Source organism: Lactuca serriola, chromosome 7 (genome assembly GCF_051521515.1).
Source record: "Lactuca serriola cultivar US96UC23 chromosome 7, Lser_US96UC23_V15, whole genome shotgun sequence".
Lineage (NCBI taxonomy): Eukaryota > Viridiplantae > Streptophyta > Magnoliopsida > Asterales > Asteraceae > Lactuca > Lactuca serriola.
Window position 1 is genome coordinate 163,649,093 of NC_136414.1, and position 25,992 is coordinate 163,675,084.

Consider the following 25,992-nt stretch of genomic DNA (forward strand, 5'->3'; position numbering starts at 1 on the left):
GCGGGATGTAGCCTGGTACGTCGAGAGGTGCTTGAACTGCAGAAATGTCAAGGCCGAACACCAGAGACCTCACGGCAAGACGCAGTCATTGGATATCCCTGTGTGGAAATGGGAGCATATTACCATGGACTTCATTACGAAGTTACCTCGGACAACACATGGAGTTGACGCGATATGGGTCATTGTGGATCGTTTGCCCAAAAGTGCCCATTTCATACCGATTCAAGAGAGTATTTTGGCTGAAAAGGTGGCATGCATCTACATCAGGGAGGTAGTAGCTCGACATGTGGTGCCGGTTTCCGTGATTTCTAACAAGGATGTGCGGTTCACTTCCAGATTCTGGAAGAAATTTCATAACGAGTTGGGTACTCGTCTACACTTCAACACGACTTTCCACCCGCAGACGGATGGTCAGAGCGAGCGGACCATCCAGACCTTGGAGGATATGTTGTGGGCATCCATTCTAGACTTCGATGGTAGTTGGGATACCTACCATCCCTTGGAAGAGTTTTACTATAATAATAGCTACCACGCCAGTATCAACCGGCCTCCCTTCGAGATGCTTTAGGGAGGTAGTGCAGAACCCCAATACGTTGGGGTGAGGTTGGTCAGAGAGTCATGGGGAGTACCGAAATGGTACTCAAGATGATGGAGAAGATCCAGAAGGTTCGGAGTAGACTCTAGACAGCCCAGAGTCAGCAGAAGAGCTACATTGAAAGACGCCGATCGGACTTGGAGATTCAGGTCAGGGATATGGTCCTTCTAAAGGTTTCACCTTAGAAAGGTGTCATCCGCTTCAGAAAATAGGGCAAGCTGGGCCCCAAGTATATCGGACCTTTCAGGGTGATAGCCTGGCTGGGCAAGGTAGCATATCGGTTAGACCTTCCGGAAGATCTTAAATAGATCCACAACACTTTTCATGTTTCACAATTGCGGAAGTGTATAGTCGATGACTCCGCAGTGGTTCCTTTAGAGGACATACATGTGGATGACCTCCTGAACTACATCGAGAAGCCTGTAACCATTCTTGACAAGAAGACAAAGGGTCTGAGAAACAAGGCAGTATAACTGGTAAAGGTGCAGTGGCAGCACCGTAAGGGCTCAAAATGGACATGGGAGCCATAGGATGAGATAAGGGAGCATTACCCCGAGCTATTCCCAGCAGCAGCAGACTTCAAGAACAAAGTCTAATTCAAGCGGGGGAGATTTGTAACATCTGAGTCACCAAGTATTTTCCTTTGATTTAATTAAATATAATATATTGTAACTTGGAGAAAGGTCGTACGTTGGGCATACATAGTGTACGCACGGTGTACACGATTGAGGCGCGAAGCGGGGGAAGCCTTGTGTATGTTGGGCGTACACAAGTGTACGTTGGGCATAGCCTGTCCAGTTGCAAACCCAAAATAATAGGGTTTGCACCATATATAAAGACATTAACTCGGTCCCAAACCTCATTCCTTCAGCCTTTACTGTCCCTAAAGAGTATAAATTGAACCCTAAACCTCGTGCATGCTTTGTGAGCTAATTTGGTGCACTTTCTGGTGATTTTTGGTGGTTTTGAAGAAGAGAAAGTTATAGAAGGAGCAAGAACGTGAGAAGGGTTTGTAGATCCATGAGTTCAGCATCTATTATGACTCATTTGAGGTATTAAGCTTCAAACTTGACCATTGCATGCTTAGTTGTAGTTTTGGGGTGTTTTATGTGACATTTTGACTCCATAATTCAGATTTTTTGTGTTCTGGTAGTTCCAGGCCATAAGAGTTGTCCTTTTGAGCTCTTGGAAGCATTTAGAGCCATAAAAATCAGGGCTTGATGGTTAAGCAACAACCATGCAAGTGTTAGATGGCCACAAAGTGTGTTCAAGGACTTAATGTTTGGTTTTATGTAGTATAACACTCCTATGGTGCACATACAACCCTAATGCTTTGGATCTATGTTTTCTCTAGTTATACATGTAACAAAAAATTATCCAAAGCATGAAACCTATCTAGCATACAAATTTGGTACATGAATCATAAAATATATTTAGAAGAATACCTCTTATTTGTAGCTTGTAGTTGTTGGCCTTTCAAGAATTTTAGCACCTCAAGTGTGATGCCTCAAACAAGTCAAAAACACCATGAACAAGTGGAGGATAATGAGAGAGAGGTTATGAACGTAAAACTAGCTAGGCGTTCACCTTAGGAGTCATAAGGGCCGGTTTTAGCAAGCTAGGGGTTCATTTTATAGTTTGGAATTCCTAGGGTTTCAACTTGTAAACCCTAATTCACGTGGGCTTTTAATCCAATAACTCATTAGCCTTTGGACCAATTCTTCATGGACTCTCATAAAGATTTAGTCCAATCCTAATCAACATGGATCTTTAGCCCAAACTATAAGTATTACTAATTTACCTAATCAGTCCTTGTAAATTTAATTAGTCTCTTTGTATCACTAAATTAATTCTAAATTAGTTCTTGATCAATACCAATTAAATAATATGATTTCTCAATTAATACATTATTTTTATAATATATTAATAAATCACAAATAACCTCTTTCTCAAATATTCATCCTGTCAAATTGTTCTGGTGAAGGCAACCCGAAATGGACAATGCTACTCTCGGGTCAAGTACATACCAATTATAGTAATGGGCTTAGACACCTAATCCATCAGTCTCCAAGTTGGATAAGTCTAATAACTATAATTGAAAGTATGACTTCAAAAACCGACTAGCAATCATAACTCTCAAAAGCCGCTGTCGAACTCTGACCTATTCAATGATGCATCCATTAGATAAGGGATCATATATTCCTCCATTCTAGATATCGTATGGACATGAGACATGGATTATAATCATTATCTCTGTCCATGTGTTGTTTCACAATTTCTAATTTATGACGACCGACTAAATGAACAAATCAAATGAGTCCAGACTTGGCCAAGTGCTTAGGGTTGTCATCACTAAATCATCGAGGGGCCCACAGATATCGCTTTTATCCCTCTCAGGGTAAAAGGAACGGATAAAATTCGACTCATATGCTTGCTCTATTTACTCATCAAATCACACACAACGATACATTTTATAACACCAAGTCACTAGTGGGTTTACCCATCATCAATGTGCAACCGACTTGCAAACTACAACTCATATGTCTCTGTTTCAAGAATATAAGATATTATCGTCTCACAATCACTCGTGATAAAATCCATGAAGTGACTTAGATGAGCGTGGGTTTCATCCAATACACAAATCTTATTACAGAAGTACTCATGAATACTGCAACAAACTTGTGTTATGTCTAACACTTAGACAATATACAGACGGATTCATGACAGTCTTGCCTCAATACCTACTTCCAAAGTATGATAGACTATGGATGGTTTGAATAATCTTATTATTCGGGAAGTCAGAACATGTGAAATGAAACACAAGAATAATCGAATCCAATATGGTATCAATACTTTTGAATATAAATAAAACATCTTTTATTTAATCACCATATCTATTACACATTATTCATTGTATAATGTTTCGACTAATCAACTTAATACTTGAATTAAAACAATATTCATCCGATGCTCCAATCATGCACACTATGTTTACCTATGGTCCTTACTTTGTGAAATAGATCAATTGTAAAATTTTCCAATGAATTAAAACAATATTCATCCCATGCTCCAATCATGCACACTATGTTTACCTATGGTCCTTACTTTGTGAAATAGATCAATTGTAAAATTTTCCAATGACACTCAATTCACAATTCCGAATCCTTATTGCAAGTGTAAGAAAACCAAGTCCTTCCACTTACTGTAATCTTTTAGATTCTAAGCTTATATGCAGTGATCCTTTTATAACGACTATGTACACAAGTCATAGAGATTTTTCCAATTACAAAAATTTCCATTGGAAATTGTTACATGTGACATCCCCAATTTCACGGCCACAAAAGACCGATTTGTTTATGCTTTGTTTAAAATCAGAGTAATCTTTTAAAGAAAACAGTTGCGGAATTTGTTCCCAAACAAAATATGATAAAACTTTATCAAAACATTTCTCAAAGAGAATGTACTTTTCATTAAATAATAAAACCTCGGGATGTCATGTTCCAATACATACCAAAAAGCATAAACAGTATAATTTAACCTTACAACAGTTATTTACAACTACTGGTCTATAATCCAAAATCTCTCGTCAAGTCAACCAGCTTTATACTCTTGTGCCATTACCTGTAATGCAAAGAAAACTGAGTGGGTCACGCTTGGGAGCCTGGTGAGCATATAGGGTTTTCGACCCACAATAATATAATTATTATATTCAATCATCAATCAATCAATCAATCAATCAATCAATCAATCCAAGTTACTCATTCCCATTATCTGCTTTATTTCTTAAGGATTTACCCTAAGAATCAGCTATCCTTTATCCATTTATTCCTAAGGATTGACCTAAGGAATTGACACAAAGTCCACCACTGCCAAGGTCCTCAAATTACAACCGGTAAACACTTAGTTCAACATACTTAACAAACACCTAGTTCTAACACTCCTAGTGAACACTTAATTCAAAACATCTGGTGAATACTTAGTTCTAAAACACTTAGTGAACACGCTCAGTTCAACAACACCAAGTGAACACATATAGTTTAAAAATACTTAATGAACACATTGAGTTCAAAAATAACAAGTGAACACATAGAGTTCAAAAATACCTAATCAACACGTTGAGTTCAAACACCAAGTGAACACATAGAGTTCAAAAATACCAAATAAACACGTTGAGTTCAAAAACATTTATTATATCATCTCACATCAACTATTTCATCTACCCATGTTTTACCCAACATATTTGAAGATGCAAACACATATACAGTTTAAATCTTTTAAAGCCTATATAAAACATTAATTTAACATCCATCTCAAGTAAACAAACAATGTATAAACACACAACACGTACTTCATAGCAAATACTTCATATCTATGTGTTAGAAGAAAGTAACTACACCCTCACACCAAACATATACCTAATACATTCAAACAATACTTGTATTAAAAATGTGTTTATATAATCTTTTCCGATAAAACCAGGAAATTTTCCCAAAAACCGGGCTTCACGCGGGCAGAGTTTCATCTTGAAAAATATTTTTCTCGGGATCTTCGGGGCTTTGGGACTTGCTTCGGGTATCGGGGTGATACCGGGGCTTCGGGGGGTAAAACTTGCCAAATAGAAGAAAGAAAAGGGTGGAAGAATAGAAAATTAGCAAACAATCCGGCTGGGGGTCGCATCGTATTTATAGGGGCTGAACCCCGAGTTACGTTGGACGTAATAAAAAGTTATGCTGGGTGTACCGCCTCTTTCATGTGTAGGTTGGGCGTACGCCTGGTACGTTGGGCGTACCGGGTGGATAGGATCGGCGCGACATGAATTCGGGTATTATCCGAATTTATATTTTATTTATAAATTTTAATTATTTAAAAACTTTATAAATTCATATCTTCCTCATACAAGCTTCGTTTTCGACGTTCTTTATATCCATACGTAGGTGAGACTATGCTCTACAACTTTCGTTTAGACTCCGTCGGCTAAATTTGATTTTATTTTTATCATATTATTTTTAGTAGGTCGAAACAAGAAAACTTCGTTATAAATTCATAACTTCTTCATCCGATGTCTGTATCTGTCTGTATTTTTACTGTTGCACTACTATTAACGAGATCTCCGATTCCCGTTTAGATTGTTTCAGCTAAAAATCACTCGATCTAAAATTCGAGTTTCGGGATGCATACGGCTAAGCTGAAACTTAGAAAAATCATAACTTCCTCACAGTGAGTCAGATTTGGACGTTCTTTTTATGCACGCTCTCGGTTTAACAAACTCTACAACATTTGTTTAGATTGCTAAGGCTAAAAAGCATTTTATCGTAAATTCACTTTTTACGTCACACAGCATCGTGTCGGTTCTGTCGCGAAACTTTGACAGGTCATAACTTCTTGGTTATAACTCGAATTTCGGCATTCTTTATATATCCGGAATCCTTTTCACGACCACTACAACTTAGTTAAGATTATTCATTCTAAATAATCTTCTACCAAAAAGTCATTTTTGACACTTATCATCTCTAAATTGACTAGCCCTGATCTACGGGCGTTACATTACACGATAATTCCATAGATACGAAGTCTCATTTTCAAAGCACACTCCTTTGAACTGTTGGATTTGGTGTCTAAGCCCATAACTATAACTGGGATGTACGTGTCCCGATTGTAGCATGGTCCTTTTGGGTTGCCTTCACCAGTGCAATTTGATAGGATGGACTTTTGAGAATAAGGTTATTTATGATTTATTAATATATTACAAGTATAATATATTAATATGAAATCATATTATTTAAATAGTATTGATCAACAATTAATTTGGAATTTATTATGTGGTCAAAATAGACTAAATAAATATATAGGGATTAATTATGTAAATCAATGATTCTTATAGTGTGGGCCAATGATCTATGATTATGTGGATGGGCTGAGATAATCCATGGATAGTCCATGGAGGTTAAACCCATGGAGCATAAGAATGTGAAAGGTCATTCGGGTTTACATGGATGTAACGCTATCTTAACAACACTATAAAAGCACATCCTTATAAAGCAAAATTAGTTACACCATACTTTCTAAGAGGGAAAAGTTGATTTTGTGCATGTAACCAATTCTCTCAAGCCTCCTCTTGCATATGGGTGTTTGTGAACCATTAGAGGAATCACATTTGAGGTGCTCAAGCTTTCAAGGGTAAAGAACTACAAGTCCTTCTAAGAGGTAAGTCATCCAACTAGTTGTATCATTCAATTATTCAAATGTATGCTATCTAGGATAATGCTTTGGAAAATGAAAATATGCATGTATTATTAGATAAAACATAGATCCAAAGCAATTAGGGTTGCATGTGCACCATAGGAGTGTTATAGTGCTCCAAACCCAGCAGTGGTATCAGAGCCTAGGATTGTTTTCTGTTATACTTGATGCCTATTGTTTTTCAAAGTTGAAAATGGTCGTTTTCTGCCTTCTTACTGGTGAACTCGCCGAGTCCATTGGCTGACTCAATGAGTCCACCTAGTAATGGACCAACTCGACGTGTCCGGTTCTTGTACTCACCGAGTTGGTGCTCTTGTCTGCAAAATTTCGAGTTTTGGCCAAAATTGGATTAGGATCATTACCCCCAAACTGTTTTTGAACCATGAAATCTATTTTTGATATGGTAATGATCATGCTTATCGAATTAAAAAGATAATTGTCATAATTTCAAGATTTGTATTAGTTTATATGATTAGGTTAATTTCTTGAAGATTGTTAATATGAATTATCTTGTTCTTATGAGTTTAACTAGATTATGGATGAATTATTTGATTATTGTGTTAATTAAAATAATGATCTAAATGCCTTTAATGGACTCCATAACTTGTCCTCAAGTTATGGAAAATGAAAAGTCTCATACACTAAAATGACATTAAACTCATAAGTTATGGAAATGAAAGGACAATTGTCAAATATTAAGATAACAGGTTAATTATTTGTATTATTTGATATGAATTACCTTACTACATGAGTTAGATTGGATCAATAGAATATCATATGATAACTTTCCTTGTTAGAATTGATCCTAATGTTCTTTAATGAGTTCCATAGCTTGCCCTCAAGTTATGGAACATGAAAAGTCTTATCATAAATGTTTTAATAAACTCCATAACTTATCCTCAAGTTAGCCAAAATCAAGAGTCTTTTCATAAAACCAACATTAACTCATAAGTTATAGAATTGAAGAGTTTAGACAAGTTTCAAAACTTGCCCTCAAGTTTTGGAATTTGTAAAGTGTCACCAATGAAACTTTAATTCCAAACCCTAGAGTTTCAAAAGTTAAAATTCAACTCTTATACTTTATGATATTATAAGTTTAGTAATATATATGTATAAGACAAGTCGGTCTTACCGTTAGTAGACCTCATTCACAAAGTCGGCCTATAAGGGGGTATAAGGTTACTGCCTATAAAATGGTGGTTTAATGGGTGTCCACTCTCACCCACCACTTCCTTGACTGGTGGAGGGTCGTTAGTCAAACGGGTAGGATAGGACATTAATTCTCCCTCATTAAAAGTATAATGATAAATATAAAGTAACTAATTCCCAATCTTAGTTTCTTTAGGAAAATGTGAAAATGGTGCTAATCCATGAAATTGCACTTTGCACCTTGTTAAGTCGTTAGTGGAACGTGTGTGGTTAACTGGCACACTAATCTGGGACTGACAATGTGTGGCAAAGGGTAACTTGATGTTATTCATAGATCAATGGAGCGTGTGTGGTTAACCGGCACATTGATTAGGTGATCTGTAACATTGGGTGTACCAAGCTAGCTCACATGGTTATTCACACCTTGTTTGTCATCCTCGGCATCCCAGTCACAAACTTGAAGGGCACAATCGAGATTTAAACATGCCATTGAAAACTTCAACGAATCTCAAAGGATCTAGGAATTTCAATCCAATTAAAACTTAATTATTTATTTCATTTTTCATGGTGGAAATTGGTAAATCGTCATTTACCTACCTTCAAATATTTTACTATTGGATTACGCCATCCCTCTTCGCAATTGTAAAATATTATGTTGGGTCCTAGCCTTAATATTTCGTTTGGGTGTTATATTAAGGACTTAAATAAACTAACTTGAATTTCTCCCTTTATAGATGTCTAGGTCAGAGAACTATGGTCTTCCTGAATATGTTGGAAAAGGCTTTCCACATGAAGATGATATTCCACAATATCATACTTCACTTCCTCCACCTCCTCCAATTATTTTCCCTTACCCACATGTTCGAAGACTTGAAAAGTTCAAGGTCACTCAGGCCCTATTGGCGATCAAACATGAAGATGGAAGATCTGTGTGTGCACATGTCTTGGAGATGAAGTCACACATTGACAGGTTGAGAATGTTAGGAGTCGATGTCTCAAGGAAGTTGGTTATTGAATGTTGACTTGGTTCTTCAGTCGCTTCCTGGGTCGTATAGTCAGTTTGTTAAAGACTACTATATGATAGACCGCGACACGACCCTTATTGATCTTACCTATTTGCTAATTGCTACCAAATCAACAATCATTTGGCGCACTGGTAAATCAAATTTGATTGGAAGATCTACTTCCCAAACTTCCATGGACATTAACAATGGAAACATTGGAAGTCCAAAAAAGATTCCTTTTTCCAAGGGAAAGGGAAAGGCTAAGTCCGAGATTATTTTGTGTACCATTCCCAAAGAGTCCATATGTTCTATTGTGAAAAGAAGGGGCATTGGTTGTGAAGCTGCCCTGACTACCTGAGAGATCTGAGAGGTGGTAGAATCAAGTTGCACAGTTCTACTTCAGGTAAGTCAACTATGTAACTCTATTTAGTTTCTATTGGTAGATTCTTAATAGATGATGTGGTAAGATTACATTTTGATGTTTTGTAGGATCAAAGGAAGCTTAAAGGAAAGGCATGCAGCGTCTGATTGTGAAGAGATGGATTTCGATCGCATGGTTCGATGATCGGATTTTTGAGCTGCTGCTTAAGAGTTATGATAAATTACTTAGAAATTTGTAATAACATAGTTTTCATTTGTAATTGCATTGTAAGGAAAAAAATTTCCGTATATAAATAAAGAAATTTTTTTATCTTATTTTATATTTCCTTGCAATGGCATATGTGAAAATTGATGTTTGTATGTTTAGCAATATGGATTCGATTCTTTTGTTTGTGGTAGTGTCTAAATTTACCAAATAAGGAAAGATTCTCATCACCTAAGTTTCAATTGGACAGAAACTTGTGATCATGCAACTTGTATAGTATGATGAATGAGAACCTTCATCTTTGGGAAATTAGGACTAATTCCTTGTTCACATGTATATGTGAGTCAAGTGAAGGATTAGGGGATCGGGTACACTTGGTTATGTGTTGGTCAGGTCCACCACAAAGAACAATAAGACTATTCATTATGGTTTACTAAAGTTAGTAAATATGGTTATACTTACAAGATTAAGTATAATTATGAGTCATTAAAAAGTCCCAATGTATAGCAGAACGAATAAGAAGAATCAAAGTTGGCAGAAAGATAAACATGTCTCCAGTCTGAGAAGATGGGAGAGTACTTGAGTATCGTGTTTTATGATCATTTTAATGATTATAAAACCATATCACAATTTGATCCTCTAAGGACGCCTTAGTGCATTTGTTTCGCTATAAGAGGAATCAACAATTGTTGAAATGGTTAAATTAATTAAGATGAATCATACTTCGTTCCAAAATCAAATCTTACAGTCATACTCCAAGATTGTACATTGAGTGACATATCAGCAAATGTAGAGTCAAATGTTTCTTACTCTTGTACATTTGAAATTGGTAAGTCATAATGTTGTGGATAAAACAAATATCAACTAAGTCCGATTTTCAAAAGTGTTTGTTTTGATAAGAAATCGCACTAACTCTTGAATATTTGTTTGTCAAGTAATGTTTCTTAACGGAGAGAAACTTATATGTCGAGAGATCAATAGGAGTCTTAAAGATCTTGAAACATTTTAAGAACTGATCAAGATTAAACCTGTTGTTAATCACTAGCACACGACTTGAGATTTGTAACCAATCGTGTTGACATATTCTTATTTTTTGTGCCCATTCCAGTTAAAGCTGACTATGCATGTGAGTTCTAAGAGTTCTCAATTTTTTGCATAAGGCAAAGCACCTTGGTCAGTGAAAGTTCATTGATCAGTAAGGGTGATATGCCAAACAACTTGGAAGACATGGTAGGCCCTTGTGCTACCAAGTGGCAAGTAATTAAGATTGAACAAGCTCAGTCCATATGAGTTTGGATTTGTCACTAACCTTGTCTTGTGATTATGGTTTTGACAAATTCATGGATAGGAACACATACACCATAAAAATCTAAGTTTCATATGGTTTCTCTCCAATTCATGAAGATGATTGTGACGAAACGCTTTCACTAAGGAGATTTTAAAGAGTAGTAATTGTGATATTTGCATTCTCAAATTCGATTATGACTACTGCATCCCTCTTCATAGTTCGAATTGTGAGAAATGGAAAAAGGTCTAAACATTTGAGACTTATTGTTGTAAGTTCTAAAAATTTTTAGACACAAATATGAGCTTTCTAATAAAAGGTGTGTGACCTTAGATAAAGCCTTATCGAAGCATCTCGTGTTAGAAATTTGAACTTTGGTAAGAAAGTTAATAAAGTATTGATTTCTAGAAGTCCAGCTGATTTCTAGATTTATGTCACAGCTAGTGGGAGCATAAATGTTATGCAAGTAACTAAATAATTGTTATGCTAGTGGGAGCATAATTATTATGGTAAGTGTTGCAAGTTAGTAATGTTAATTATAGAAAACAAAGGTTTCAATTTGCAAAGTTGCAGGGTTGAAAAGTTGTTTTCCTATAATTATGGGAAAGGAACTTATACTTCATTTCAATTCTAAAAGTTTAGATTGAGATTTTAATCAAATCTAGTCAAGGATTTATATGAATACCATGTTGAAATATGGAAATATTATAGCAAAAGACTGGTCAAGTATCATGTCTTTATGTAAGACATTATGAATCGTATCCCATATGCTTTAGGTATAGGATCGATTGCATATATAATATTCATGTGTTCTAATTTTTCAAATTCCTAGGGCATTAAGACGGAAAAAGAACTAGAACTGGAAATAACTAAAGTTATTAAACAACTGCTAAGAACAATCCAAGGTTCGCCAAAGATTGGTTGCTTATGGATAGGTGGAAGTATAGTAATGGATGGACCATATTGACATTATTATGAATAGACAGGATTCTATTAACAATGAGTTGTCATATAGAAAATATGGAAATGTTTCCATAATGGGAGTTGGATATCAAGAATCTATGAGAAAGTTAGAAACTTTTATGGAAGAAGGATGTTCAAAGGAATGTGCTTTGAATATGAGACTTCGGATTTATGGAATTGTCTTGTAACAATCTACAGTGGAAAGTTTTGTGATTGACAAAGTCTTTGTGACTTGTGTACATTGTATTTACAAAAGGATCACTGCATATAAGTTTAGAATCTAACAAATTACAGTAAGTGGCAAGAACATGGAATTCTTACACTTACGATAAAGATTTGGAATTGTGAAATGAGTATCGTTGGGACAGCTATTGTTTTAATTCAAGTATTAGCTTATAAATCGAAACAATATACAATGAATAATATGTAATCAATATGGTGATTAAATAAAAGGTGTTTTATTTACACTCAAAAGTTTTGGGGCCATATAGGATTAGTATTATTCTTGTGTTTCACTTTGCATGTTTTGACTTCCCGAATAATAAGATTATTCAAACCATCCACAGTCGATCATATATTGGAAGTAACTATGAAAGAAGACTGTCATGAGTTGGCTTGTTGAATGTATAAGGTGTTAGACATAGAAAAAGTTTGCTACACCATTCATCAGTGCTCCTGAAATAAGATTTGAGTATTGGATTCAACCCGCGCTCACCTGAATTACTTCAAGGAATTTATCACGAGTGATTGTGAGACGATAATATCATATAATCTTCCAACTAAGATATATGAGTTGTTGACTATGTGTTGGTTGTGTATTGATTATACGATAATATCAAAAATTTTGTGCATGTAACCAATTCTCTCATACCTCCTCTTGCATATGGGTGTTTGGGAACCATTAGAGGCATCACACTTGAGGTGCTCAAGCTTTCAAGGGTCAAGAACTACAAGTCCTTGTAAGAGGTAAGTCATCTAACTAGTTGTATCATTCAATTGTTCAAATGTATGTTAGTATGGATAATGCTTTGGAAAATGAAAATATGCATGTATAATTAGAGAAAACATAGATCCAAAGCATTTAGGGTTGCATGTGCACCATAGGAGTGTTATAGTGCTCAAAACCCGACATGAATATCCATCTTTCATAAAAGTTTCTAACTTACTCATAGTTTCTTGATATCCAACTCCCATTATGGAAACATTTCCATATATGCCATATGACAATCCATTATTAATAGAATTATGTCTATTCATACTAATGTCAATATGGTCCATCCATTACTATACTTCCAGCTATCCTTAAGCAACCAATCCTTAGCGAACCTTAGATTGTCCTTCACAATTATTTAACCACTTTAGTCATATTCGGTTCTAGTCCTTTTTCCATCTTAATGCCCTAGGCATTTGGAAAATTAGAACAGATGAATATTATAGTATATGCAATCGATCCTATACACGAAGCATATGGAACACGATTCATAATGTCTTACATAAAGACATGATACCTGACCGGTTTTTGCTATAATATTTCCATATATAGAATTTCCAATGTTGAAATATTTCAACATGGTATTCATATATCCATGACTAAGTTTGATTAAAACTTCAATCTAAACTTTTAGATTCGAAATAAAGTATAAGTTTCCCTTACTATAGTTAAACAACTTTTCAAATTTTTTCAACTTTGCCAATTTTTAACCTTTATTTCCTATAACCAGTATTGATAACTTGCAACACTTCAGATAATAATCATGCTCCCACTATTATGATAATTATATTATTACTAGCATAACACTTATGCTCCCACTAGCTTTGACATGTATCTAGAAATTAGTTGGACTTCTAGAAATCAATACTTATTGACTTTCTTACCAAAGTTCATATTTCTGATATGCGATGCTTCGATAAGCCTTTATCTAAGCTCATACACCTTTTATTAGAAAGCTTATATGTGTGTCTAAATTATTCAGAACTTACAACAATAAGTTCTGAATGTTCAAACTATTTTCCATTCTCATAATTCGAACTATGAAGAGGGATGCAATAATCATAATCGAATTTGAGAACGCAATTAACACAACTGCTATCTCCTTAAAATCTACATACTAAAACGTTTGCTCACAACCATTTTCATAAATTGGAGAGAAACCTTATGTAACTTAGATTTTATGGTATATGTGTTCCTATCCATGTGAAACTGTCATTTCCAACCATTGTCATTAGAGAAGGTCTATTGCAGATTCAAACTCATATGGACTGAACTTGTTCAATCTTAATTTCTTGTCACTTGGCAGCACAAGGGCCTACCATGTCTTCCCAGTTGTTAAGCAACTCACCTTACTGATTAATGATCTTTCACCGATCAAGGTGATTTGCCTTATGCAAGCAATTGAGAACTCATAGAACTCACATGCATAGTCAACTTTAACTGGAATGGGCACATAAACAAGAATATGTTAACACGATAGGTTACAGACCTCAAGTCGTGTGCTAGTGATTAACAATAGGTTTACTCTTGATTAGTTCTTGAAGCTTTTCAAGGCCTTTAAGACTCCCACTTACCTCTTGACATATAAGATTCTCTTGTCAAGAATCATTCGTTGACAAAAAAATATTCAAGAGTTAGTGCGGTCTCTTATCAAGGCTAACACTTCACTCAATTGGTCTTAGTTGGTCTTTGTCTTATCTAAACATCACAACTACTAATATCACATGTGCAAGAGCAATAAAAACTTTCTACTCCACTTTTCATTATGTGTTTTAAACCTACTTAAGACATGTCACTCAAGACACAATCTTTGAGAATGACTCTAGTACTCGATTTTGGAACAAAGTATGACTCACCTTAATTGATTTAACCATTTCAACAATTCCTGATTCCTCTTCTTAGACACACAAATGCACTAAGGTGTCCTTAGAGGGTCAACTATTATATGGTTTTCATAATCATTAAGATGATCATAAAACACGATACTAAAGTACTCTCCTTTCCTTTCAGATTCGAGAAACTTTTATCTTTCTGCCTAATTGATTCTTCTTATTCGTTCTTCTATACATTTAAACTTTTTCAATGATTCAGAATTACACTTAATCTTGTAAGCATAACCTTATTTACTAACTTTAGTAAATCATCACAAATAGTCTTATCGTTTCTTATGGTAGACCTGGACCAGTACACAACAATTTGTACTAGATTCCCTAGTCCTTCACTTGACTCACATCTATATGTGAACAAGGAATTCGTTCATCATACAATACAAGTTGCATGATTCCATCCAATTGAAACTTTGGTGATAGGAATCTTTCCGTATTTGGTAGATTTCGACACTACCACAAACAAAAGAATCAAATCCATATTGCCAAAAATAGAAACATACAAACATCAATTTTCACAAATGCCATTGTAAGGAAATATAAATGAGATAAAATCAAAATTTTTCTTTATTTATAAAATGCGGGAAACCTTTCCTTACAATGCAAGTACATATGAAAACTATGTTTCTAAATATTCCTAAGCAATCTATCATTACTCCTAAGTAGAAGCTCACGATTTTGATCATCGAATCACGCGATCGAAATCCATCTCTTTGCGATCAAACTCAACTTGCCCTTTCTTTAAGCTTCCTTTCTCTTCTTCGATCCTTCAAAACATCAAAATATAATCTTATCACATCATGTATTAAGAATCTAGAATTAGGAACTTAATAGAGTTAGATAGTGGACTTACCAGAAGCAGAGTCAAACACTTTGACATTACCATCCTTGTGGTCTTCCAGGTAAATACGACAGCTTCGCATCCAATGCCCCTTCTCTTGGAAATAGAAGCAAACAGATTCTTTTGGAATGGCACACGGGACAATATCATACTTAGCCTTTCTCTTTTCCATTTGGTCAAACAGTTTGACCATGGCCAATCCCGTTCCATTGGAAGAGAAGACTCTTCTGGACTTCCAATGTTGCCATTGTCAATGTCGATGGAAGTTTGGGAGATAGATCGTCTAATCAAATTTACTTTACCAGTGTGCCAAATCATTGTTGATTCAGCAGCAGTTAGCAAATATGTAAGATCAATAAGGGTCACGTCGTGATCTGTCATATAGTAGTCTTTAACAAATTGACCATACGATTCGGGGAGTGACTGAAGAACCAACTCAACAGCCAACTTCCTCGGGAAAACGACACCCAACATTCCCAACCTGTCAATGTGTGACTTCATCTCCAAGACATGTGCACACACAGACCTTCCATCTTTGTGTTTGCTAGCCAATAGAGTTTGAGTGACCTTGAACTTTTCAAGTCGACGAACATGTGGGTTACGAAGAACTATTGGAGGAGGTGGAGGAAGTGAAGTATGATTTCTAGGAACATCATCTTCATGAGGAAAGCTTTTTCCATAAGATTCAGGAAGACCATAGTTGTCAGAACTAGACATCTACAAGGGAGAAATTCAAGTTAGGTTATTTAATTCCTTAATATAACACCCAAAATGAAATATTAAGGTTAGGACCCAACACAATATTCTACAATTCGGAAGAGGGATGCCGTAATCCAATTATAAAATATTTAAAGGGAGGTAAATGACTATTTACCAATTTCCACCACTAAAAACAAATTTTTTAACGAATTAAGTTTTAAATGAAATTCCTAGATCTTTTGAGATTCATTGAACTTTTCAATGGCATGTTTAATCTCGATTATGCCCTTTAAGTTTGTGACTGGGATGCCGAGGATCACTAACAAGGTGTGAATAAACATGCAAATTAGCTTGATACTCTCGAAGTCATTTATCACCTAATCAATGTGTCGGTTAACCACACACAGTACATTGATATATGACAAACTACGAGCTACCCATTGCCATCCTTCATTAGTCTCATATTAATGTGTCGGTTAACCACACACGCTCCACTAACAACTAATAAGGTGCAATGTTCAATTTCATGGGTTAGCATCAAATACATATTTTTCCTAAGTAACTAAGATTGGGAATTTATAAAAGATTTACTTACTAAATATTTCATCATACTTTTAATGAGGATTTAAATATCCTATCAAACCCGTTCGACTAACGACCCTCCAGTAGTCAAGAGTGCAGTAGGTAAGAATGGATACCTAATGTCGGTCATTTTACAGTCCACTTCCTTAAACACTCCTTATAGTCCAGCTTCGTGAATGAGACCTACTAACGGTAAAACTGACCTTTTTACTTATACATATATAATATATTAAACTCTTAACTTTATATAGTATAAGGGTGTATTTTAAATATTTAAAATACTAGGTGGTTTAATCTATTAATTAAAGTAGACTTGTAATTTAATTAAACTCAAACCATATAATTATGGATTTATTAATACTCTTTTAATTAATCTTTAATTAATTATCAACAAAACCATAATTAAAAAACTTTTAATTCTAAACTTAATTTATGAAGTCAAAAAGGTTTACTATTTAATATTTCACAATTAAATCTTTTTTAATCAAATTTTAAATTCCAAAACTTGAGGACAAGTTTTGTAACCCTTCAAAACCTTTTGGATTCCAAAACTTGATGACAAGTTTTGTAAACTTTCAAGACTCTTCAATTCCATAACTTAAAGAGTTAATTTGTTTCATGAATGAGACTTTTCAAATTCCATAACTTGAGGATAAGTTATGAAACTCTTCAAGAAACATTTAGGTTAAATTTTAACTAATGCAATTATCATATAATTTATCATTTACCAATTTGACTAAATACTTGTGTAGTAAGATAATTTCAAATTTTACAAATAGTTAGTTTTTCATAAAAACTATCAAGTATCCTAAAATTTTGACAATTATCTTTTAATTAAGATGAGGATAATTATTTTCATAACATAAAAATCGAATTTTTTTATCAACAAAACAATTTATAGTAAGCCATGAAATCCGAAATTCGCCATCAGATGCATCACCATGTCGTGGCAAGCATTGCCACGTCGTAGTGATCATGCATAATCGAAATTGACAGATTTTCCAGCTTTGAAAATAATACCAATGCATCTATATAACAGAAAACTACCCTAGGCTCTTAAACTACTGTTGGGTTTTATGTACTATAACACTCAATGTTGCAGAAATCGGCCTAATCGGCCGATTAATCTCTAGTCGGACCTCTACCGATGAGATTTATTGCTAATCGTTCACTATAATCGGGTTTGGTCAATACATGTCAAAGTCGGAATTAATCAGGCCTAATCGGACCTAATCGGACTTAATCAGACCTAATCGGGTTTGGTCAATGCAGGTCAAATTCGGACCTAATCCGCCCTAATCGGACCTAATTGGACCTAATCGTCGATTAATCAGTTTTTTTGTAGAATTAAAATTAGATTTATAAATTTTTGAATAATTTTCTTAATAATTAATGGTCCCCGATTAATCCCCGCCTAGCCGATTAATCCCTAACCGTTAGTCCACCGATTAGCGGCCGATTAACGATTTCTACAACCATGAACACTCCTATGGTGCACATACAACCCTAATGATTTGGATCTAAGTTTTCTCTAGTTATACATGCAACAAAAAAGTATCCAAAGCATGAAACCTATCTAGCATACAAATTTGGTACATGAATCATAAAACTAGTTAGAAGAATACCTCTTATTTGTAGCTTGTAGTTGTTAGCCTTTCAAGAACTGTGATGCCTCAAATAAGTCACAAACACCATGAACAAGTGGAGGATAATGAGATAGAGGTTATGAACCTAAAATCGGTTAGGCATTACCTTTGGAGTCATATGGGCCGATTTTAGCAAGCTAGGGGTTCATTTTATAGTTTGGAATTCCTAGGGTTTCAACTCGTAAACCCTAATTCACTTGGGATTTTAATCCAATAACTCATTAGACTTTGGACCAATTCTTCATGGACTCTCACAAAGAATTAGTCCAATACTAATCAACATGGATCTTTAGCCTAAACTATAAGTATTACTGATTTACCTAATCAGTCCTCATAAATTTAATCAGTCTCTTTTGATCACTAAATTAATTCCAAATTAATTCTTGGTCGATACCAATTAAATAATATGATTTATAAATTAATACATTATTCTTATAATATATTAATAAATCACAAATAACCTATTTCTCAAATATCCATCCTGTCAAATTGTTCTGGTGAAGGAAACCTAAAATGGACCATGCTACTCATGGGTCAAGTACATACCAATTATAGTTATGGGCTTAGACACCTAATCCAACACTTAAAACACGTCTTAACCCCCATCCATGCATGCAACGACATAAAGTTTATAACTTTATGGTCTAGGATGACTTAAAGGACATGGATCTATGTTTTGGGCATTAGGACTTAATGGATTAAGTCACAAAAGGAGTTCTAAGGAAACTGGCCAGTATGTCGGGCGTACCCCTGATATGTTGTGCGTGTTGGGTCAATCTCCCCGAAGTAGCCAATGTTGAATAAGGTGTCTAAGTCCAAAAGTATATTTGGTATGTACTTGACCCGATTTAGCATGGTCTATTTGTTGCATGGCATCGGAGCAATTTGGATAGACTTTTGTGAGAAGAGGATATTTATGATTTATTAATATATTATAAGTTCTAATATATTAATATCAAATCATATTATTTAATTAGTATTGATCAAGAATTAGTTTGGAATTAATTTTATGATTAGAAAAAGAGACTAATTAAATAAATGAGGATTGATTTGGTAAATCATTCATTCTTATAAAGTGGGCTTATGATCCATAGTTCTTCATGATGGGCTAAACCCATGTGGTGACCCATGGATACTCCTTGGAGGTAAAAACCCATGGATCATGGGGAATGTGGAAAGTCACAAGTTACATGGTGTAACCCTAATGAGCACACTATATTAAGAAGCCTCATACTAGCAAAATGGAACTTAAGATACACAAGTGAGGGCTAGACGATTTTGGTGCAAAATAATATTCTCTCAAGTTATTCAAACTGTTGGTGGTGTTTTGTGAAGCATTTGAGGCATCACATTTGGGGTGCTAGGCTCACAAAGTCTTATGGAATCAAAGCTACAAGAAAGGTATGTCATTCTACTAGAATTTTGTATTACATATACCCCATGATATGCTAGTTAGGATGAAACCTTGGAAAAATGAAAGTTTGCATGTATAATAGAGAAAACATAGATCCAAGGTTTCTAGGGTTGCATGTACACCATAGAAGTGTTAGAATGCTCAAAACCCAACAATCAAGACCAGCGTATGTTGGGTGTACGTGCCAGGAACGTCACACGTACGCATGCAGAGTGGTCAAATGGGTATTTGGGCCTTAGGATGTTGGGCATGAAAATAATTGGGCCTTATGACCCACTTTGGAGATAGGCTTCTGGGTCTAGACCTAGGATATATGGTATTGGGTGTTAATGGGCCTTGAAACTTAAATAGATGGACGTGGGCCTTAATTTAATTAGGATTTGGGCATTGGGAGAAAGAGGCCCAATAAGCCAAGGATTAGGAAACCTTGCCTTAGGACATGAATTAGAAGTTTGGGCCATAAGGGAGTTCTATTGGACCCAATGAATGACTAGGGAATTTATTATTCTCTAGGAAGAGCAGTTAAGAGCCAACCGAGGAGTATGATTTTGGCATACACAATGAGGTGAGACTCCCTTCGTAGAAACCATGGGCCGAAGGCACCAATATCGGCCCACCAGTATTGATATGACTTAGTAATCTTCTTTGTGATAATTATTAAGGTTGTATGTATTGTTTGATTCTTATGTGTGATATACATGATTTATGTGGTAGTGGTAGGGGTGAAATAGACCCCGTAATCGGTTGGAATAAAACTGATGGGTAGTTCGGGCATCCAGTTATGCCTGACAAGGGTAGGTCGGACACCCCGGTATGTCTGACTTGGGTAGGTTGAGCACCCAGGTATGCTCAATAAGGTAGGCCAGGCACCTAGATATGCCTGACATTGTGTTTATGATTTGTATGTGGTATGGTGGGGGAAACTCACTAAGTTTCGTGCTTATGGTTTTCAATTTTGGTTTCAGGTACTTCCAGCTCAAAGGGGAAAGGGCCGGCTTGATCGCATCGCATCACACCATGATTTTCCGCATTAATGATTTTGGGATTATGACTCTGATGATGATTTTATATGTATCGTTGGATTGCACAACTAAACTATTTTATGTTTACATGGTTTAGGGAAAAACAATATGGTTTATTTTATGATTGATAAACTTAAAAATGAAATTTTCGGCTTGTATTTTTAAGGGTGTTACACTTTAAGGCTGATGGATCTGCTGTCTTCAACATCCATTAAAAAATTAATTCTCTAATGGAGAATAGATTGTTTATTTTAGAATACTATAATAAGCTTGATTCCTTATGGAAAGAGTTTGATGGTTTGATAAACATAGTTGAATGTGTATGTACTGCTTCTACTCAACTTAATAATCAATCTAAACTAATGAAACACATGCTATTCTTAATTGTTCTTGATGACTACTATAATCAGGTGAAGAGTCATATTATCTTAACTAATCGTTTACCAATTGTAAGAAATGCCTTTTCTATTATCTCAATAGAAGCATCTATTCAAAAAAAAAATTGTTCCATGTCTAATACTGTAAATAAATCTCAAACTCCAACTGTTTTCAAGAGCAAATTCAATGATAATAGAAGAAATAAAGGTCCAAATCAAAATATTCAATGAAAGAGTTGTGGTATTAAAGGCCATACTATAAAGAAGTGTTATAAACTTGCAGGTTATCCTAAGGAGTTTAAACTAAGAAATAGGTACAATAAAAATTCAAATAACTCTAGTAATAACAACTTTTCTAAAAACAATTATGAGAGATACTTCTCTGGTAATAATGCTACTACCAACTCTACTGATGGGCATTCCTCTAGTGTTAACAACCCTGATCATAGATCTCTGATTGGTGAGCAATTCACCAAACTTCTTTAATTAATTTGTGACAAAAAATCTATGGATGAAGTGACTGGCAGTGCTAATATGCCAAGTACTTCACATAATTCCTTCTTAAAACCTCTTCTAAATCAAATAACTGGGTGATTGATTATGGGGATAATCAACACATGACCTCCTCAAAGTCAAACTTAAATAGTATTGTAAATGTGTCAAATTTAAATCTAAGGGTGGATCATCCCAGTAGATCCACTTCCAAAATTCTTAAGATTGGAAATATGAATCTTTCTGATAAACTGACATTTTTTATGTCTTTGGCATGCCTGATTTTAATTTTAACCTATTGTATGTATAAAAATTGTGTAAAGATAAGAAATGAAAAAAATACTTTTGATGAATATAACTGCTTGGTGCAGGACTCACAGTCTCTGCAGACTGTGGAGACTAGTAATGAGGGAAAGGGACTTTACTACCATAATTGTACTCCTTCAGGCAAGTCCTCTTGCAACTCTAGTGTAATTAAATTCTTTTTTTAGAAAATAACTAGGAATAGTAGGCTTAGACATCCAGTTGAGCATGCCTTAACATGCTTGAAAGAAATTTTAAATTCCAAAATAATAACATTTTGCTTCCTTGTGAAATATGTTATAAATCCAAACAAACTTGGGAATCCTTTCCTTTTAGTGTTCATAAATCAAAACAACTTGCTGAATTAATTCATTTGGATGTCTAGGGTCCTTACAAAGTGTCTTATGTTGGTGATTTTAAGTCTTTCTTGACCATTGTCGAAGGTTTTACTAAAGGCACTTGGGTCTATCTTCTTAAGTCTAACGAAGAAGCTTGTAACTATGTCTCAAGTTTTTTAAATCTAATTAGTAATCAGTTTTCTACTAAAACTAAAATGGTTAGATCTGATAATGGGATTGAGCTTTTAAATCATAAAATGAAAATCTTTTTGAATCAAAAGGTATTCTTTATCGGATTTCTTGTGTTTATAATCCATAACAAAATGTTGTTGTGGAGAGAAAACATAGGCATGTTTTAAATGTTTCAAGATCCCTTTTATTTGAATCTGGTTTGCCTTTAAATATTTTAGAAGATGCTGTTGTGACTACTATGTTTCTAATAAATCGTATTCGTACTTATGTTTTAAATGGATTATCTCATTTTGAGAAGATATATACTTATTCTCCTAAATTTGAAAATCTTAGAGTGCTTGGCTATTTGTGTTTTGAAACAAGGTTAAATCTTCTTGATAAGTTTTCAGTTAGGTTTGAAAAATGTGTCTTAATTGGATACTTTAATGAGAAGAAAGGTTACAAATTACAAAGTCTTGATACTAGTCTTACTTTATTTTCCAGGGATGTCAAATTTTATGATAATGTGTTTCCTTTTAAGATAAAGTCTTATCAAGTGTCTTCTAATGATTTCTCCTTGAATGGTCAAAATGATTTTGTAGCATCCGAATCCTTAAGGTACTTAAACTATTGAATTCTTAAATTTTGGAGGAAGGTCACGATGTGAGCCATAGTGGTCACGACATGCGTGACCATCGACAATTTCACCCGCATTCTTGAATCTCACGATATGAGCATGAGGCCTCACGACATGAGCAAGGCCTGATGACCCAATACCATAATTTTTGAGTATTTAATGGAATGAGAGAGATAGGGTTGCCCATCATCAGCCTCTCTCACTCTCTAGCCTCCTGAAAACCCTAGATTCGACCTCCTTGAGACCGTTGGCCATTGTTGGTGATCTTAAAGAGCTTATTTGGTGGTTTTTGGTCCATTGAAGTGGAAGAAGACTCCTATGGTGCTTCGTTTTGGAAATCTAGCTTCTACCTCTTGGTCTTGCTGAGCTTTTGGACCTCTGTAAGTCATAAAGGTCTTACCTTTTTGCCTCTTACATGCTAGATCTAGGTTTTGAGAGATTTCTTTGGATAGTTGGGTTGTATAGCATGCATGGGATCCATAAATTTGGCAACTTTATGGATCATTGAGACATCTTCTATATATTAGGCTTTAGATCCGAGTTGTGGTGTTGGTTTTAGACTCCAAGCATGATTTTTGATCTTATTAACTTTATTTGGACCTAGTTAGTATCTAAGCCATGCATTGGACATGCATGATTGAAAAGCTACGATTTTTATGGTCCTTAGGGTTGATGAAGGTCCTCTGGAAGGTCCCAAAGAATTTCTTAAAGTCCTAAGAGATTAATGCTCAAAGTTGGTTAGAACATATCTCACGACGTGAGAAATGGGAATTTCATGACATGAGAAATGAGGTTGTCCTGATCTAAGGAATCTGGTTGGATGAGTTATGACTGATTCAACTCGCTGAGTAGGGGAGGGTTGAGTCCATTCTTACGATGTGACCAGAGAACAGGTCACGACATGAGGATGAGCTGATGAGAATGTTGACTGTTGACCTTAGGCATTGACTTTTGGTCAACTCTTGGTTTTAAAGGGTAGACTAAATGTTTGCCTTGTATGATTATCTAGGTGTGCTGTAGCACCGGTGTAGCTGACTGTAAGAGCAGAAGTAGTTGATTATCGATCGAGAGGTGAGTTTCCTTCACTATACTCATGGATCAAAGGCACCAATTCCGGCCCACCGAATTATGTTTATAGTTTAATAGTCATCTTTGTGAAAATTTCCTGTTATGCTTGTATGTGCTTGTTGTCTCTGTGACTCTTGTTGTTATGATTATATGCTAGTTGTAGGGATAAAATAGACCCAATACCCATTGAAAGAGACTGAAGGGGTTAAAATACACCCAATATTGGTTGAAAGAGACCGAAGGGGTTGAAATATACCCGATACCGGTTGAAAGAGACCGAAGGGATTGAAATAGACCCAATACCGGTTGAAAGAGACCGAAGGGGTCGGAATAGACCCAATTATGTTTTAATTGTTATATATATATATATATATATATATATATATATATATATATATATATATATATATATATATATGGTATGGGGTATTTGGGGCGAGATCACTATGCTTTGTGCTTACGGTTTTCAGTTTATGTTTCAGGTACTTCCAGCTCAAAAAGGAAGGTCCTGGCTTGATCGCACCACATCCGTCCATGTTTTCCGTATTATGTGATTTTTGGGATTTGTACTCTGATATTATTCACTATAATATACTTTCGGTTGTTTTGATATGATTATTGGATGTTTGAATTGAATTAAAAGTAAATTTTTTTCCTGGAATTTTTGGGATGTTACAGATTTCATATTGCATGGCCTTTTTTCCTATGATGAGTCTGATTTATCTGAGAATATGATTAATAGTTCTAATTTGGAAGAATTAGGAGTGACGCATCAAACTGATGGTGCTAGTACTATATAGTCTAATACTGATATATATACTACTACTTGGGGAAGCATTTGTGCCTTGGGTTTATGAATATTTCCAAATACATCTGATCAGACTGAGGAAAATGTTTTTATGTATCCTTCTCCTACACCAAGACATTCTATTCAATCCTCCATACCTTAAAGAATTACTAAAATTCCCACTAAATTTAATGATTATATAATTGAAAGGAAGTATAAATATGGAATTGCAAAATCAGTAAATTACTCTTTTCTTGCTACTAAAACTAAGTGTTTTGTTTCAAATTTAAACAAAACCTTGGAGTCTGAAACCTATAATGAAGCTTGTAATGATCCAAATTAGATCAAGGCAATGAATAAATAAATAGAGGCTTTATATAGAAATAACACATGGGACATAACTGATTTGCCTAAAAATAGAAAACCAATTGGGTGCAGGTGGATTTACAACATAAAATATAAGTCTAATGGAGAAATAGATAGGTATAAAGTAAATACTAGTTGCTCAAGTGTATAACCAAAGGGAAGGAAGAGATTATGTTGAGACTGTAACAGCCCAATTTTTTACAGAAAATTTCAACTTTTAATTTCGTAAATATCAATCACAATATGTCCAAAAATCCCATTACATATCTGTATCATTATAAAATCCAGAGTACGAAAACTAAATATAAAAACACCAGGGGAATGCATGTTGCGCCATCAAGTCGGGACCTTGCCCTTATCAGAAGTACCTGACACATAAAATAAAACTGTAAGCACCAGCTTACTGAGTTTCCCAATATACTCGAATCATATAATCACATAATGCCATGCATACACATAAACACATATAAGTTTGTCATGGACTCCCTCTATTGTCTTCATTGGAACGCCATGGGTTACCCCCTGGGGTCTTATATCCCTGAGCCACGGG